Source organism: Chenopodium album, chromosome 4, assembly GCF_948465745.1.
Source record: "Chenopodium album chromosome 4, dcCheAlbu1.1, whole genome shotgun sequence".
NCBI classification, from domain to species: domain Eukaryota; kingdom Viridiplantae; phylum Streptophyta; class Magnoliopsida; order Caryophyllales; family Amaranthaceae; genus Chenopodium; species Chenopodium album.
The window spans coordinates 48,694,786-48,710,462 of NC_137837.1; positions in this window are offsets into that span (position 1 = coordinate 48,694,786).

Consider the following 15,677-nt stretch of genomic DNA (forward strand, 5'->3'; position numbering starts at 1 on the left):
CAGCCCCGACTTCACCATCCTTGAACCACCTCGCGCAACCCCCTTTATCTCCTCCAAGCATCAGCGAAACCCGCAACTAATTCCAGCAGCCCCTGCTGCCCCTGCTCAGCCACCACTCTCGCAACCTCCTTTATTTCCCCCAATTCAATTGGAATTCCCCGAGGGTGCGGGTGTGAGAGGAGCGGACGCGGGCTCGATGCCTCAAATCAGGCAGTAAGTAGCCGCGGTTGTCCCGAGGTCTTCCCGCGGACGCGGTGGCTCTGGAGAGGGCGCGGCTTAGACCACCGCAGGCGCGGCTTTCTGGGTTCATTTTGAACCGTATCACAAGCTTCTCACGTGATTTTTTAAAGAAGACCAACGGCCTTGATTGATGCTTGATGATAGATGATGAAGATGAGCGGTGATGATTGGAGTTGATGATGATTGATGGACGGTGATGGCCTTCAATGATGAAATTCAGAGCAACCACGAAAGGAGAAGGAGAGGAGTTAGAGGGTCTGATTTGTTTTCATTTTTTTGGGGGATTTATTTTCTTTTTCTTTTCCTTTTATTTTTATTTATTTCTTTTCCTTTTCTTTTTTATTTTTATTTTATTTCTCTTTTTCTTATTTCTTTTCTTAACTTATTTTTCCTTTCTTAATTTCTATTTTCCTTTTCTTAGTTTATTTATTTTATTTTCTTTCTTTTATTATTTTTCTTAGCTTAGTTTAAATACCCATTTTTGGGGATAATTAGAACCAACTATTATTCATGTAATTCTTTAGTTTTAGAATAGTTTTCTCTCTCTTAGGTTGAGAGCTTCTCTCTCTAGATTAGGCTAGATTAGGAGTAGTTTAGAAAGTGAGGAATTTCAATGGTGATTGAGAGATTGAAGATGCAAGTGTGACAATTGTGTTGGAGATCTTCTTAATTATCAATGAGAATTTCTAAACTCTATCTCATTCAATTGCTTTGTTTAATTTCATGTTTGTTTGGTTTAATTTTGATGTTTGATGCTTGATTAGTGTAATTGTTCTTGGTATTTTGTTGATTCTTGATTTTCATAGTTGTCAGTTGATAGATGATGATTCTTGAATAGTTGTTTGGCTAGGAATTGGGTGAAACTTGTATGATTGATTAATTGTGATTAATTTGGGAATTGTGTTGATTGATTGTTGAGATTAAACTGATTAGTGAAGGTTTGCATGTGTATAATTCAATTTGGCCTTGAGAATTATGCTAGATTGCATTGTAATTGCTAATGACATGAACAATTGATTTAGGAATTGCAATTATCAATTGGTTTTAATTGTGCTTCTCTTAGTTTGTTATTCATAGTGAACCCTAGCTTAACAATTAGGAGATAGCTCTTTGATTCCTATTGATTGCTCTTATCATTTAGTCCTCACAACCTTTGATTGGCATGCTCTTCCCAAGTTGTTTCAATTGACATGATTACTTGTTGATCCCCATTCCTAGTGTTTTATTTCCTTGGTTACTTGTTTTGTTAGTTAGTATTCTCTCTTACCTTCGTCTTCGACCTAGCTTAGGCGCATATATAATTGAAAGTGCTTGAACATTACCGTTCCTTTGGATTCGACCCTTGACTTGCCTCTATAATCGTATTTAGGTTTGTTAAGTGTTTATAAATTTAGTTTGACCGAGGGAAGATTAGATAACGACCTAGTTTTCCCCTCGTCAGTTAGGGGTTTTGTTTTTTTTTTTTAATTATTTTTTTAATTATAAAAAAATAGAATAAACCAACTGAAAGTCGACACGTGTCTCATAACCTAGTAAAACCGGTTACCAAAATAATTCAACCGGTCATGGATTGTTAGTGGAAGACCCCCGTCAAAGGTGGGATTGTTTCTGGAATTTCAAAAGGTGGGATTGTTTATGGAAGATGGAGTAAAGGTGGGATTATAAGTTTACATTTTTCCTTAAATGAAAGTCAAACACATTCAAACAAAGGTTTTTGAGTTAAATGAAAGTCAAATGCATTCAACGAAGCTAATTGAATTAAATGAAAGTAAAACACATTTAAACAAAGCTTTTTGAATTAAATGAAAGTCATACACATTCAAACAAAGCTTTTTGAATCGAATGAAAGTCAAATGCATTCAACAAACTAATTTAATCAAGTTAAAGTAAATCACATTAAAACAAATCTTTTTGAATCAAATGAAAGTAATTGATCACATCTATTAGTTCTAATGACTTCAAGGGGCTAGTTCATCATTATGGCATTACCTTTTTATTTTATTTTTTGTATGCCTTTATAAATTTAATGTTTGTGTAAAATAACTTTGAATGTGAACTTTATTGCAGAAATTGAGTGAAAGTAGTCGTGAAAGGTCTAAAATGAAGACCTCAAAATATCGAGGTGGGAGACTTGGCTATCAATATTTTGAAGAAGAAATTGTAACTATATGTTGCTTTTATTCTGCCCTTGATATGATCTATACTAAAGTGACTGTTGTGATTCTGATTGTTTTGTCTTTTTGCTATACTTCACCTCTGTCTTGATACTGTCCTGCTGCAACTAAACGTTCTGCATTGTTGTTGTCCTGCTGTCACTAAAATTTGCTTTTATTCTGTCTTGTTGTTGTCCTGCTGTCACTAAAATCTGCAACCACCTGTTGTTCTATTTTGTATGTGGTTGATTGAGTTGGATTATCATATATGAGAGTTTCATGACATATATAGGAGGTGTCTTGATCTTAGTCATGAAAGTTTAGCTGATATTGTTAAGGTTAGAGTCATACGGATAACTCTTTTGTTTTCCCTAAAGCTAGAGAGACTTTGTTTCTTAAAATCTTGGATAAGGCGTGATATGTATAATATCAAGCCTCTGCTGAGTGTGAGTCTTTGATATGCTTGAGTTCATATGCCTCATATTTTTTCTCCTTTATACCTGGTAATCATCTTTGTTTCGGTTTTATGCTTGTTAATATTGGCATTATCTATCTAGACAACACACAATCCTTAATATTAACTCCTTCATGAAAAGTACAAGCTGCTTATTGCTGCTGTAAGTATACTCTGATTTAACTCATAAGTAGAAACTATAGTTTTGCTATAAAGTAAACAGAAAGGGAATGCATGATGCATATAGACTTAGCTAAAGATCATGAAAAACTATCGCAAGAATAAAATTTAATAATATGACAAAATTGTTGGAGTGTAATATACCTCATCTAGAGCCTTTTCCTTATGTGCTTGAGTTGGTCGCAAGGCCTTAATCTCATTTTGTGAAGCAAATATATCATTATCTTTCTCTAAAGCCATGTTTAAAACCCAAAAAAAATGTTGGAATTTAGACATAGCTAACCAAATGCATTCGTTTAAGGAAGTATAGAACAGGTACTTATATAATCTATCAAAAGCAATAGTTGGTTATTGACGACTTCATGTGTTGCATTTTTTATTCTTAATGCATCTTTAAACAGCAATTTCTAAGTTTCCTAGATAATTACATCTTAACAGACTCTTCTTATATTGCTATGGAACTTAAATACATGTAGGCTATATGTTGCATGATTTAATAAAGTTACAGGTAATACACATCTTAGAAGTTCTGACACTGAAATTAAGGGGATTAATCAGGATCAATTTGTTACAAATTCTGGTAGTGTGAAGTGATTGAAAAATGTGTGTGTTACGCTTCACCTAATTAATGTCACTAAATATAGTTCCAGTAAATGAACTGGAATTGCATGAGAAGGGGGATTACTATGATCTTTTCTGATGCAATAAGAAGTACTGAAATATCTGTTTAGAACTTTATGTTTGTATTGCTGACCTTTTTCTACTTTAATGATTATTGCATATTTGTGTTAGGTATATACCTTTTTCAAAGTAGTTTATTTTATGATTTTGTATTTTCACAATGTAGGAGAAAGATCTCAAAAAGCAAGGAATACATGTCTCAAACGTGCCTCGACAATTGACTTGGATTAAAGCTCATTCTTACGTCAAGAATAGAGTTCTAACCGTTGACAATCTTGGTGATAAAGAAATCCATGATGCAATAGTAAGTTAGCATCAATCTGATGCAATTTCTTGGTGTTTTGGTAAACACTATAATGTAATATAAGTTCCTGTTCGGCTAAAAATTGATACTAACCCTTTACGATCTTGGCCTCGTCTTACAGATTAGATTGGAGGACCAAGTACAACTAGGCGAAATAGTTGCTACAGGTCGAGATGATATCGTGTCAAGAGCTTTAAACAAACAAGAGCATGGAGGTTCTGTTAGGGTTATTGGATCAGGCATAACTAACAAGGAGTACTTATGATACAACAAACCAACCGCACCTAGCGAATTACATGCTAGAATGAATGCGATAAACTCAAGGATGGCAACAATGAGAAAACAACAAAACTTTATAATTTCCATCATGATGTCATGCTTAACCCAAGAGCAATTAGGAGCATTCATGGCAGGTGGTGCTCAATAAGGTGTTTTTGGTGGCGATCTTGCAAATTCAAGTGGGCTGCTTGGTGGGGAGGCAGCAGGTTCGAGTGGTTTTCTTTGTGCTTTTGGGAACCATTTTGGTTCTGGTGACATGAGTGGTTCTAGTAGCCAAGGGGCAGCTGGAAATGGGTTAGATGCTGTTCATTTGGTAATGGTGTCCCTCTTACACAACTTTTGATGGGAGGTATGGAAAGGCATGACGTTGAAGGGCATCACTTTGGACATGATTCACCTGTGGATAAATCTCACGAACAAGCCTATAGTGAGGAAAGAATTGCGACAAACTCAGAACTTGAGTACACAAAAAGCCCAATCGTGGTCCATCCTCAACTTCAGAACCTCGAGACAGCGGCAGAAGCAGAGGCATACCATATTCCTAGGCCTGAGGTGAACCATATGAATCCAGTTGAGCATACTCCAATCCCCGCACATCAAAGTCAAGTTGTGAATACCAACAGCAACTATACATTTCCCGAGGTATTACCTGCTTGAATTATGGGCTTTGTTTTCAAGTCTCATATAATGATAAGGTCATTTCAGCAAGATTTCATGTTTGATATCTGGTTAAGCCTTTTGTTTTGAGGGATGGAGTGATTGCCGCTTGGCAATTGAGGGAAGCGACAAAGAGCTACAAATTGTTACTAATGGAAAAGTCTACATAGAAAACAGCACAGAAGTTCTTGGTAATCTTACATATCATTGCCCCATGGTCATCGTCGAGTAACCATTACAGATTATTTAATGCCTTATGCTCCCTTGACATGTCACAACAATGAATTGATCTTTGTTTGTCAAGATAAGAAGGCTTTCACAGCTTGGCCAAATCATTTGATATTCCCCCCACAGGTAAAGGAGCAACTCTGCATTCTTTTGCTACTATGCTGTTGCTACTGCTTCTGCATTCTGCATTCTGGTAATCATAGAATTTGCCCTAGAGTCCTTAAAATGCTCCCTGCTGCTTCTGCATTCTTCTTCTACATTCTGTATTCTGCTTCTACATTCTGCATTCTGCTTCTGCATTCTGCTGCTACCTTATGCTGTTAGCATAGACATGAGTAGGTTTTTTTTCATGTTTATTTTATGTTATGGACAAGAACAACCTCGATTTGGTAAAATCTGCTCTGGGACAGCAACAAATTTTTGCTAACACTCTTGTCAACCCTCATCAACATTAAGAGTCAAAACAAGGAACTGGAAGAGGAAGTATCTGGTGAATACTTTTTGGTAGACGTGTAAAACCATGAAGTTTTGGAGGAAGGTCTATCAGGGTTGCCAATGAAAGTTTCAAATGTGTGTGTGTTAAACATGAAGTTTTCTAGATTTTAATTGATTCCTTAGATTACATTCCTGTGAATTGTTATATTAAAGTAAACAATTGTTTTAGCTGTGCGTGATGTGCATAGGAAAGATGCTCATAATAGTATAAACAGTTGTCGGACATTTAAATTACTAGCATGCCCTAATAGCCTTAGAAAAGAAAAATCTACAACAAGACAATTTACGTGTAAGTTAGGTGAATGAAAAAGAAAGATAGAAACAGTAAAATAGCAGAAGATCAAGAGCCAAAAATTTGTCCATACTTAAGATTCGTCCTTCAACTTATGTCACTTTTTTGAAAGCAAAATTTATTCTGCAGAATTTAGCCAATAGAAAAAAGAATCAAGTCAAGACTTAAGAAGCTAACTAAGCTAATTACACAATGTAGGGAATATTTCAAGCATTACCCCAAACTTGAACCCCACTGGGATCATACACTTAAGCATGGTGGCGTCCAAAGGGAAAGAAACTAGAGCAAAAGAGTCGCCAACAAGTTTTAAGAACTTGTAAAGCGTTCACAATGTGAAGGTTACACCCCTTAACGATCCAGGAGATCGTCAACTCTAATAGGTCTGGAACCATGAATGGAAGTTTGGGGATGAAGGTACAAATCCAACCTAAAAGAGATTGAACCTGCCCTAATAATATGCCTCTACTTTATTCTTCTCGTATTCAAGTGTGCTTTCTGACTAACATGCAATCAATAGGTTTACCCTAAACCTGTTTATCTATGTTGGTTGAATATTAATGCACAAATAAAACTATTATTGGCAATCACTTGAATTATAATCATATTAACCCTAAATTAGATTATTAATTATCTTATTAAGTATGATTACAAGTACCAATTCCCTTTAAACATGCATAAAAGGCGTGATCAAGCAATAACAATAAATATCAAGCAACATAATAATCATAAATAATAATCATAATAATCATAATTGAAATATCAATCATAATAATTAAAATAATCATGCTAAAGCATAATAATAGCAAGATCCTAGGTATGATACTAACAAGATTATTAACAAACCCTAGCATGTCACTAAACAATAAAAATCAAAGCTTTAATCCTAACATGATACTAACATGAATATTAGGAAGATAAAATAGGAAGCATCGCAAGAATCACAATTGTCATATTTGATATTAGAAATTCTAGTCGTTACCCTAAACATGATACTAGGAAGATCAAAATACCCTAACATGATACTAGGAATCATAATAACAACCTAGACATGATTTCTATATCATAATATAAATAAATAAATTAAAGCACTTACTTAGATGCCTCCTACCTCTTTCTAATAACAAAATACACGCGTTAGTAACTTCAAGAAAAATAATAATAAAACAATTAAATTAAGTAATTGAAATAGAGATTTGTGACCAAACCCTCATAAATTAAAACCTTTCACTTCTAGGGCGAAAGCAAATTCGAACTTGGCTAGGCGTATCTAGATCTTGTGAATGCGGAATTTTGTGTGCAAAAGGCTAGTACAGAAATGAAAGAGAGAAAGAGAGTAATGAAGAGATTCTTGATGAGAGTTGGTGATTGAAAACGAAAGTTTTAGGAGTCTATTTATAGAGAAAATCAGTCGGATATGATAAAAAATGAAACAGAGTTTCAAAAATAATAAAACACGACCGCAGCGCCAAACACGCACCTGTCGCCAGATGACAGATCTGTCGCCAGGCGACAGAGCTGTCGTATGGCGCTATAAATAATTTTCCACGCGTTTTCTTATTTTGATAAAATTTAAGCGTACGAGAGGGCAAAATTGTATTTTCCTTAAAAACACTTCTTTTATTCTGATTAAAACTCTTAAAAGTCAACTAAAGTCAATTTATCAATGCTAATTAAATTAGGATTCAAAAGAACCTTCTAAAAGATTCTAGAAAACTATAATCAATCCTAATTGCATTGGGAATGATAAATCAATAATAGGCCCTCCTCTAGATCATTGGGCCGCATATAAATATCAAACCGGGCCAAGTTTAGTAATTTGGCCATAACTTCCATTATTCATCGAAATTGGGCTTATAATATATCGTTGGAAAGCTCTTTTTGAACCCGAACCAACTACACTATTATAGGACCCTTGCCATGGACCTAGCAAAACTGGATTGTCTGTTTTCCTAAAAATAGGTTTTCAAAACAGAGAGAAAGAAAAGAAATAAAACTAAGCGCAACACTAGACTTTCCACACTTTTACCTCATTCGATTATGATTCGACATGATAGGTACTCATCACTGGGTTTGTTTTTGAAGAGAAACAAATTGGTGTCTACACAAAAAAAAAAAAAAAAAAAAAAAAAAAAAAAAAAAAACGAATTGAAGCTAAAATAGCTTTTTCAGTGCCATGCATACCATTATACACAAGTACTTTATACTCTTACGAAAGAAGTGCTTTTTTTAAAAAAAAAAATGGGTGGACTAAAATTTAAATGATCCCTAGAAATATATACTTGTTAGCTGATCGAGTTAGTAATAATAATGCCTTGTTCAGACATTCCTTTTGTCTTTACAACTTTGTCCCTTCTTACTTCTTAGCTTCGAGACTTGAGATTCTTATATGGTTTTTGCATTGTCTTCCCTTTTAGATTCCTGTGCAAGTTTTCTTCTTCTAAAACTTACATGCGTGTTATTTTTGTGTGAAACCATATTATTAAGGCGGACAAGCAACTAGATAAGGAGTTGAATATGACCACACCATCCCCACGATCAACATCCTCCCAAGCATCAACCACTCGTAGCTATGTTGTTACCGACAAGGATCGTGAGAAGGTAACGTCTACTTGGATGCGTATTATGAGAAAAAAATCTATGGGAATGCAAAAGATAGGTGATACCATCTCCATAACTAGCCCGAAAAGCGTGTTTCTTAACGAAAATGGGTTGGATGTTTCACTTGACTTTGAAGACTTGCTTGATTGGTGTTTCCAAAGGGAGGTCGAAGAATCGCAAATGAAGGTCTTCATGAAGTAAGTTTCCATATAATATAGGTTCTAATTTTAATGTTGTTTTTTTTGGCCCATTAACTAATATTCATATGACTTTTCATGGGACAAGGCACCTAAAACAACGTTGTCAAAAAGAAGGTGTCTAAGGAATGTATGGGTTCTGTGACTTTAATGTTCTTTCACCATTGACACCTACAACGGATGAGCAAGTTCGATCTGACTACTTAGCCCATGTTTTTGGAACTAATGAAGGGAAAAATGTTAATCAATTATTCTTTGCTCCTTATAATGACAAGCAAGTGTAGTTTCTTTTTATTTATTTTTATAGATCTGAGTTATGTTAAATCCACAAATTTTAATTGATCTCATTACTAAGTATTTATTTTATATTATGTTAGTCTGCATTGGACGTTAGCGGTGATTAGTCCATGGAATGGGTTGGTGTATTGGTTAGCTCCACTTGGAGCAAAAAACGAAATCAACTCATTTGCACAAAAAATCATCAATATGTATGTACTACTAAAATATTCACATGGTTAACTTCTTGTGTTTTTCTTATTGTTTGATAAAAATTAATGCAACCGTGCCATCTTGAAATGATATTGTAGGGGAATAGTTAAATTCAGCATGAAGCATCGAAAATATATCAAGAAAATAAAAAAGAATCTAAAAATAGGGTGAAAGCAACCACGTGTAAGTCATTATTATTTTAGCATATTTCATACTTAGTAGTGTAAAATCAGATCCAAAACTGTGTTAATGGTTATTTTTTTGTATTATTGCCCTCTACAATCTGCATACACAAAGCAGTGTGGTTACGTTGTATGTCGCTATATGCTGACATTATACAGAACAGAGTATTATGAATTTCTGAGCAGGTATATTCAACATACATGTCATTTAACTTGGTATTATTTATGCATGCATATGTTAAATACTTTTTTTGCCCCCTCTTCTTGCATTTCCTTTGGTATTGAAGATAAGTGTAAACTGACAATACAACTCCCATCTTTCGAATCTTAACTGAAATGCCATCTGTTCTGTTTTAACTTGCTCAAATGCCAGTTGTTTTGTTTCAACTCAGTAGTTTCCATGAAAAAATATTGCTTCTACAATCTATGATCATATATCTCTCACTGTAATTGAGGTTAGAAATGCAAATGCTCTGATTTTTCTAGTTAGTTGTTTTTTTTTTTAAACCAACTGAGCTAGGTAGTTTCTTTGGACCAATAGTCTTACTCAGTGAGGTAGGTTAAGCTCTAAAGGAACAATGGTGCACGACCATTATATTTTGTCTGAATTGCTCGAACAACTTGCGATGCGTCATACTCAAGGAAAACCTCATAAAATCCCAGCCTTTGACCCAACTCCAAGCCATATCTAGCAGCCCCTGCTTCTGCCATCAAGGGTGTCCAGCAGACAGCCTTGTGCTTCACCGTTGCCACCAAATTTACCCCTCAGACCCACGAATAACAGCACCAAATTTAACCCCACTAGTCTGCATTATATGGCCATCAACATTGATTTTCACCTTACCATCAGATGGAGGACGCCTCGAAGCTCTCAATATAGGTCCTGTCCCCCTACTAGTAGCACACACCTTAGCATTATAAGTACAATAGTCAAAGAAAGCTTCACAAACCCGAGCCCCACACGCACAACATCAACACTGTTTTCACCCTTGAAAATATGGCTATTCCTACAATGCCAAATTGCTCAAGTCAGAGAAGCAAACACACCCAATTAATCCTTGTTCGCCTTGGATGCCATACACCGTAGTCTTACATCAAAAGAACTTGAGGGAGCAGCAACTAAGAGATTCCCGAAATAACTAGTTTCCTTCCTTTTTTGTTGCTTCTGATCTAGCATTTAGTTACCAAATGGTAAAATCTATGCATTCCAAAAAATGTTAACTCGGTAGACCTTGAATATATCTTTCAAGCAAAAAGTGAAGTGCGCCAAAAGATAACATTGTATTGATGATCCCTGTCTATATAAAAAAACAACATGATTAAAGGCCATCGTTCAATTGAAACTAATTTTGTAATCTAATTTGTTGTTATTTCATAACTTTTATGTAATTATATATCTTTCTTTACTCATTTAGTAATGGCATATGTTGTAGATCCTTCCCAAAGATCCTTGCACATATTCTTCAGAAGATATTGACGAGATTAGAGACTTATGGATTCAATAGGTTCTTGATCATGAGGAGCCGGAAGAACCTTAGTGATTGGTTATTACAGCATGATTATTGTTAGTCTTGATACTTGAAAAATCTCTACATTTTGTATTTTGATACATTTGCAATTAGCTAAACCTGTGTACATATATTAGTATTGTTTTCGATATATATAGTTTGATGCATCTATAAAAATATAATATATATATATATATATATATATATATATATATATATATATATGTATATGTATATATATATAATATGTATGTATATATAATATGTATGTATATATAATATATATACATACATATTATATATATATACATATTATATATATATATATATATACATATATATATATATATATATATATATATATATATATATATATATATGTATAAATATATGCCTTCAATTTTGGAGTACACATTTATTTGTATATATATTTTGAATGCTATTTGTATATAATATATTAGCAGGTTCAAGGATTATTTTTGGTGCAATTTAATAATATTGAGTAGGATATATATACAGGATTATTTTTGGTGATTACAGGTTGGATTAAAAAAAAATAGGATTTATACATGAACTATATCTATTTGACACAAATATTTAATGCAGCAGGATTTAAAAATTTGATTATTCGAAAGAAAATAAAAAAATTTTAAAAAAAAACACCCATTGTGAGACCGGTTATCATACGTACAGGTCTTTACACATACGTTGTAATTTTTTTTAAAAAAAAAACAGAGACCGCCTAACTATGGAAGTGGTCTTAGTTATTTCAAAAAGAGAGACCGCCTAAGTTAAAAAAGCGATCTTAGTTTGGTATACGAGAGACCGCTTTTCTGACAAAAACAGTCTCTTATGCTTCTACAATTTCAAAATATCAACCACCCAAAGAGACCGTTTTTCTTAGAAAATAGGTCTCTGGTATAGCAACTTAAGACCGCCTCTTTACAAGCAGTCTCTTAGCCAAAGAGACCGCTTAACTAGAAACCGCCTCTAAGGCAGTCTCTTTAGCTAATTTGGACAGGTCTCTTTGGCCATTTTGTAGTAGTGATACATTTATTTGTGCATTAATATTCAACCAACATAGATTAAACAGGTTTAGGGTTAACTTAATGATTGTATGTTAGTCAGAAAGCACACATGAATGCGAGGAGAATAAAGTAGAGGCCTATTATTAGGGCAGGTTCTTTTTCTTTTAGATTGGATTTTATACCTTCATCCCCAAACTTCCAGTCTTGGTTCCAGACCTATTGGAGTAAACGATCTCCTGGATTGTTAAGGGGTGTAACCTTCACCCTGTGAACGGTTTACAAGTTCCTAAAACTTGTTGGCGATTCTTTTGCTCTATCTTCCTTCCCTTTGGACGCCACCATGCTTAAGTGTATGATCACTGTGGGGTTCAATTTTGGGGGTAATGCTTGAAATTTTCCCTACAGTTTTTAGCGACTTCGCTGAGGAGGATTTCTATTTTAATTCCTGAAATTTATTTTGGCAATTATTTAGAATGAGTAGATGAGACTCGAAAAGTTCTTAGTATTTCATGTGCGTAATTTTGATTAACATTATTGTCATATGCATAAAAAATGTTCTCATTGGAAAGACCATCCGTAATGAGTAAAAAACATAGGATTTTTACACGTAGGAAGTTTAAGAAATATCTTTCACATCTAGAATCGAAATAATACTGCAAAAACTGGAATATTCTAAGAACACAGAAAGCTGCTGAGGCATGTAGGAACTATCGTCTAGAAAACAGCGATTGTCGCCTGAAAAATGGCCTTGTCGCCTGGCGACAGAGCCATTTTCTAGTGACGGACTCTGTTGTGTGGCGCCGTGTTCTTCCAATACTGAGCCAGAAATTTGCCTTTTTATTTTGACTAGCTCTAGCACCATTGGCTCGATTCTACTTCCTGATTGAGTTTTTCTCTCTTTTCTGAAACCCATATGTGTTCTACATATGGACATAACCCTCTAGGAATTCATGCTCCATCTATCCGATTAACGCTCTGAGCAACAAAGGGTACATCCGAGAATGTTGAATTCACCAAACCATGGAAGCGAGTTTAACTCGCGGGGTCCCATCCACACGCGCCAACCCTTCCAAAGGTAAAGCTTCCGCGCGGTGCATCTGGACTCATAACCATGGACCCTATTTGACTAACCCATATCCTGAACTTTAGAGAACTAAAGCCATGGTTAGGTTGCAAACTCATTGCATCATGTTGTGACTACTTGACTACTTGTGCATCTCTTACTTGTGCATACTTATTATGTGACTAAACTAACTGTTTGGTTTGACTTGTGTTTGTAAACAAGTCTTAATAAACTAACCAATGACTAAAAGGCTTTTCTTAATTAATTGATTAATTAATTTAAGCTAAAAAAAATACCTTAAATCGAGTCATAGTTCCTTTAAGTCAACCTGGATTTTTATTCCCGTATACTGCACAAACGTCAACTTGTTTTTTTCATAGCCGGAGTTATAGGAGGAACTAAGAGTTGTAGAACCTATAGATTTGTACACCCGAGTTTTATCTTTAATTTGGAGTTGGTTTCTTCCCTATCAGAGTCACAGATCAAAAGTTATGACTAAAATACCACAGCATGTCTGGTTTGATGTATATACATGAAGTCTTAACTTAGTCTTTGCTTAGTCTAGTCACATGGTCATGACACGAGTCTTAACATGTCACCTACAATCACTAGTCTTAGCACAAACTTTGTATATGTCACCATGACCATGTCTTAGGTTCATGCATGCGTCGTTTTCCATCATTCGAGGGGGGAGGGGTCCAATATATTTCCATTCTCTTCCATGTTGAATAGATTTTGAGTCAAAATAAATAATAAAAAACTTATCCCTAATTTCCCTTTCCAAAGTACTTGTTCAAGCAGAGAAGGGCGATTAATAAAGGACAACACCTTCGTTCAAGTTCAACTTTTTGATAAACCAGTCGGTCGAAAAAGAAAAGCTTAGAAGATAATGGCAAGTCAAGAAGAAGTCAATGAGCTTATGAAGCAAATGGCAGACATGACTTAGGTGTTTAAGGTTTTAACCCTCCAAGACAATGACCTTGTGAAACAACAACAAATGGAGCTCATGCAAGAAAACTTGAGCAAAATATCCAATGACTATAGATTCCAGGGCATTAGCTCACAAGGGGTCTCATTGGACAAGGAATTTCTTCCGCAGAAGTTCAATGCCAATGACATCCCTAAGTCCCAGCCAATAGATAATCTTTTCTTCCACTTAAGGGCATTCGAGACCGTAATGAACATTAAGGGGATTGATAGGAAAGTCTTTCATTCCTTGTTTTCTTTATCTCTTAAAACTGTTTGTCAACAATGGTTCTTTTCCCTTGACAGAGAGAAAACCTCTTCTTGGGATTCCATAAAAAACTTTTTGTAGATAGATATAATTGCAACATCCAAGGCGACACAGACCACAGACAACTTGAGATGTTAAAACAAAAAGAAAACGAAGGGTTCACTTCCTTTTTCAACAAATGGAGGGAAACTTCTGCTAATATGGTTAAGGTTCCTACCAAAAAAGTGTCTGTAAGGATGTTCATCAAGAACCTTCAAGAAAAATATGCAAAGCACTTAAAATACCAACACAACTTGAACACTTTCAAGGCTGTGTATAATATAGGCATTGGCATTAAAGATGATCTTCTGAAAGATAATAGTGCGAGAGGAAAGAAGAACAACCATCCTTCTTCTTCCTCTCCCATTAACGAATTACATGCTACGAACATCTCTAAATCACGAATCCAAAGGTCGAAAAGAGTGTTCACTCCACTTGGTATGAGTTATGAAACAACTTTTGAAAAGCTACACCATAAAGGACTAGTCATGCCCATAGGACCTATCAAAAACCCAGTTCTAGAAGCCAGGCCACCTAAGTGGAATCCTAATAAACACTGCAGGTATCACCAAGGAAAGGGTCACGACAATGATGAGTGTTGGAAACTCAAAGAATCTATTCAAGACCTGATCGATGACAATAAAACTTCCAAGATTCTAACTATCGCAGAAGATCAAACATCCTTCTATCCTTCACTCTTTATCAATGCCCATTATCGAGATAGCTTATATAACCTATATTGATGAAGTGGTCATGATTGAGGAGAACGAAAGAATTTTCTTAGATAATATCGGGAAAAATTCGTCAAGTCTAAAAGAAGACGTTCGAAAACTGCAAGATGTCATGGCCATGCTCTTGAATGTGGTAGAAGGACTAGCAAATCGGATGATGGTTATCGAACAAAATTCTCACCAAGGATTTAATGAAGAACTCAATGCTCCTAAGCCACGAGCAAAACAAACCATTGAAGAATACACACCAATAGAAATGACTTATGACGAAGTTTTTGACTATCTTCATGATCAAGGTCTCATTCATCCCGTTTGCCTTACTCAAAACCCACCACCTGAGAAACGATCTCATAGTTGGGATCCAAATTCTTATTGCAAATATCATAGAGGCCATGGTCACACCACCGAAAAGTGTTTTACCCTCAAGGATCGCATTCAAGACCTCATTGATTCAAACAACCTTCATGTTCCTTTGAGCAACAGGAAGGCCAAGAATAGTAACAATAGTAATAGTGGCTGGAAAGGAAAGAAGAACGACAATCCTTCTTCTTCCAAAACTACCCACTAAAACAACGTTAGCACATTTAACTTGGATGAGGTCCTTGCCATGAACAAACGAGAGCAAAAGAGAACCTTTACACCTAT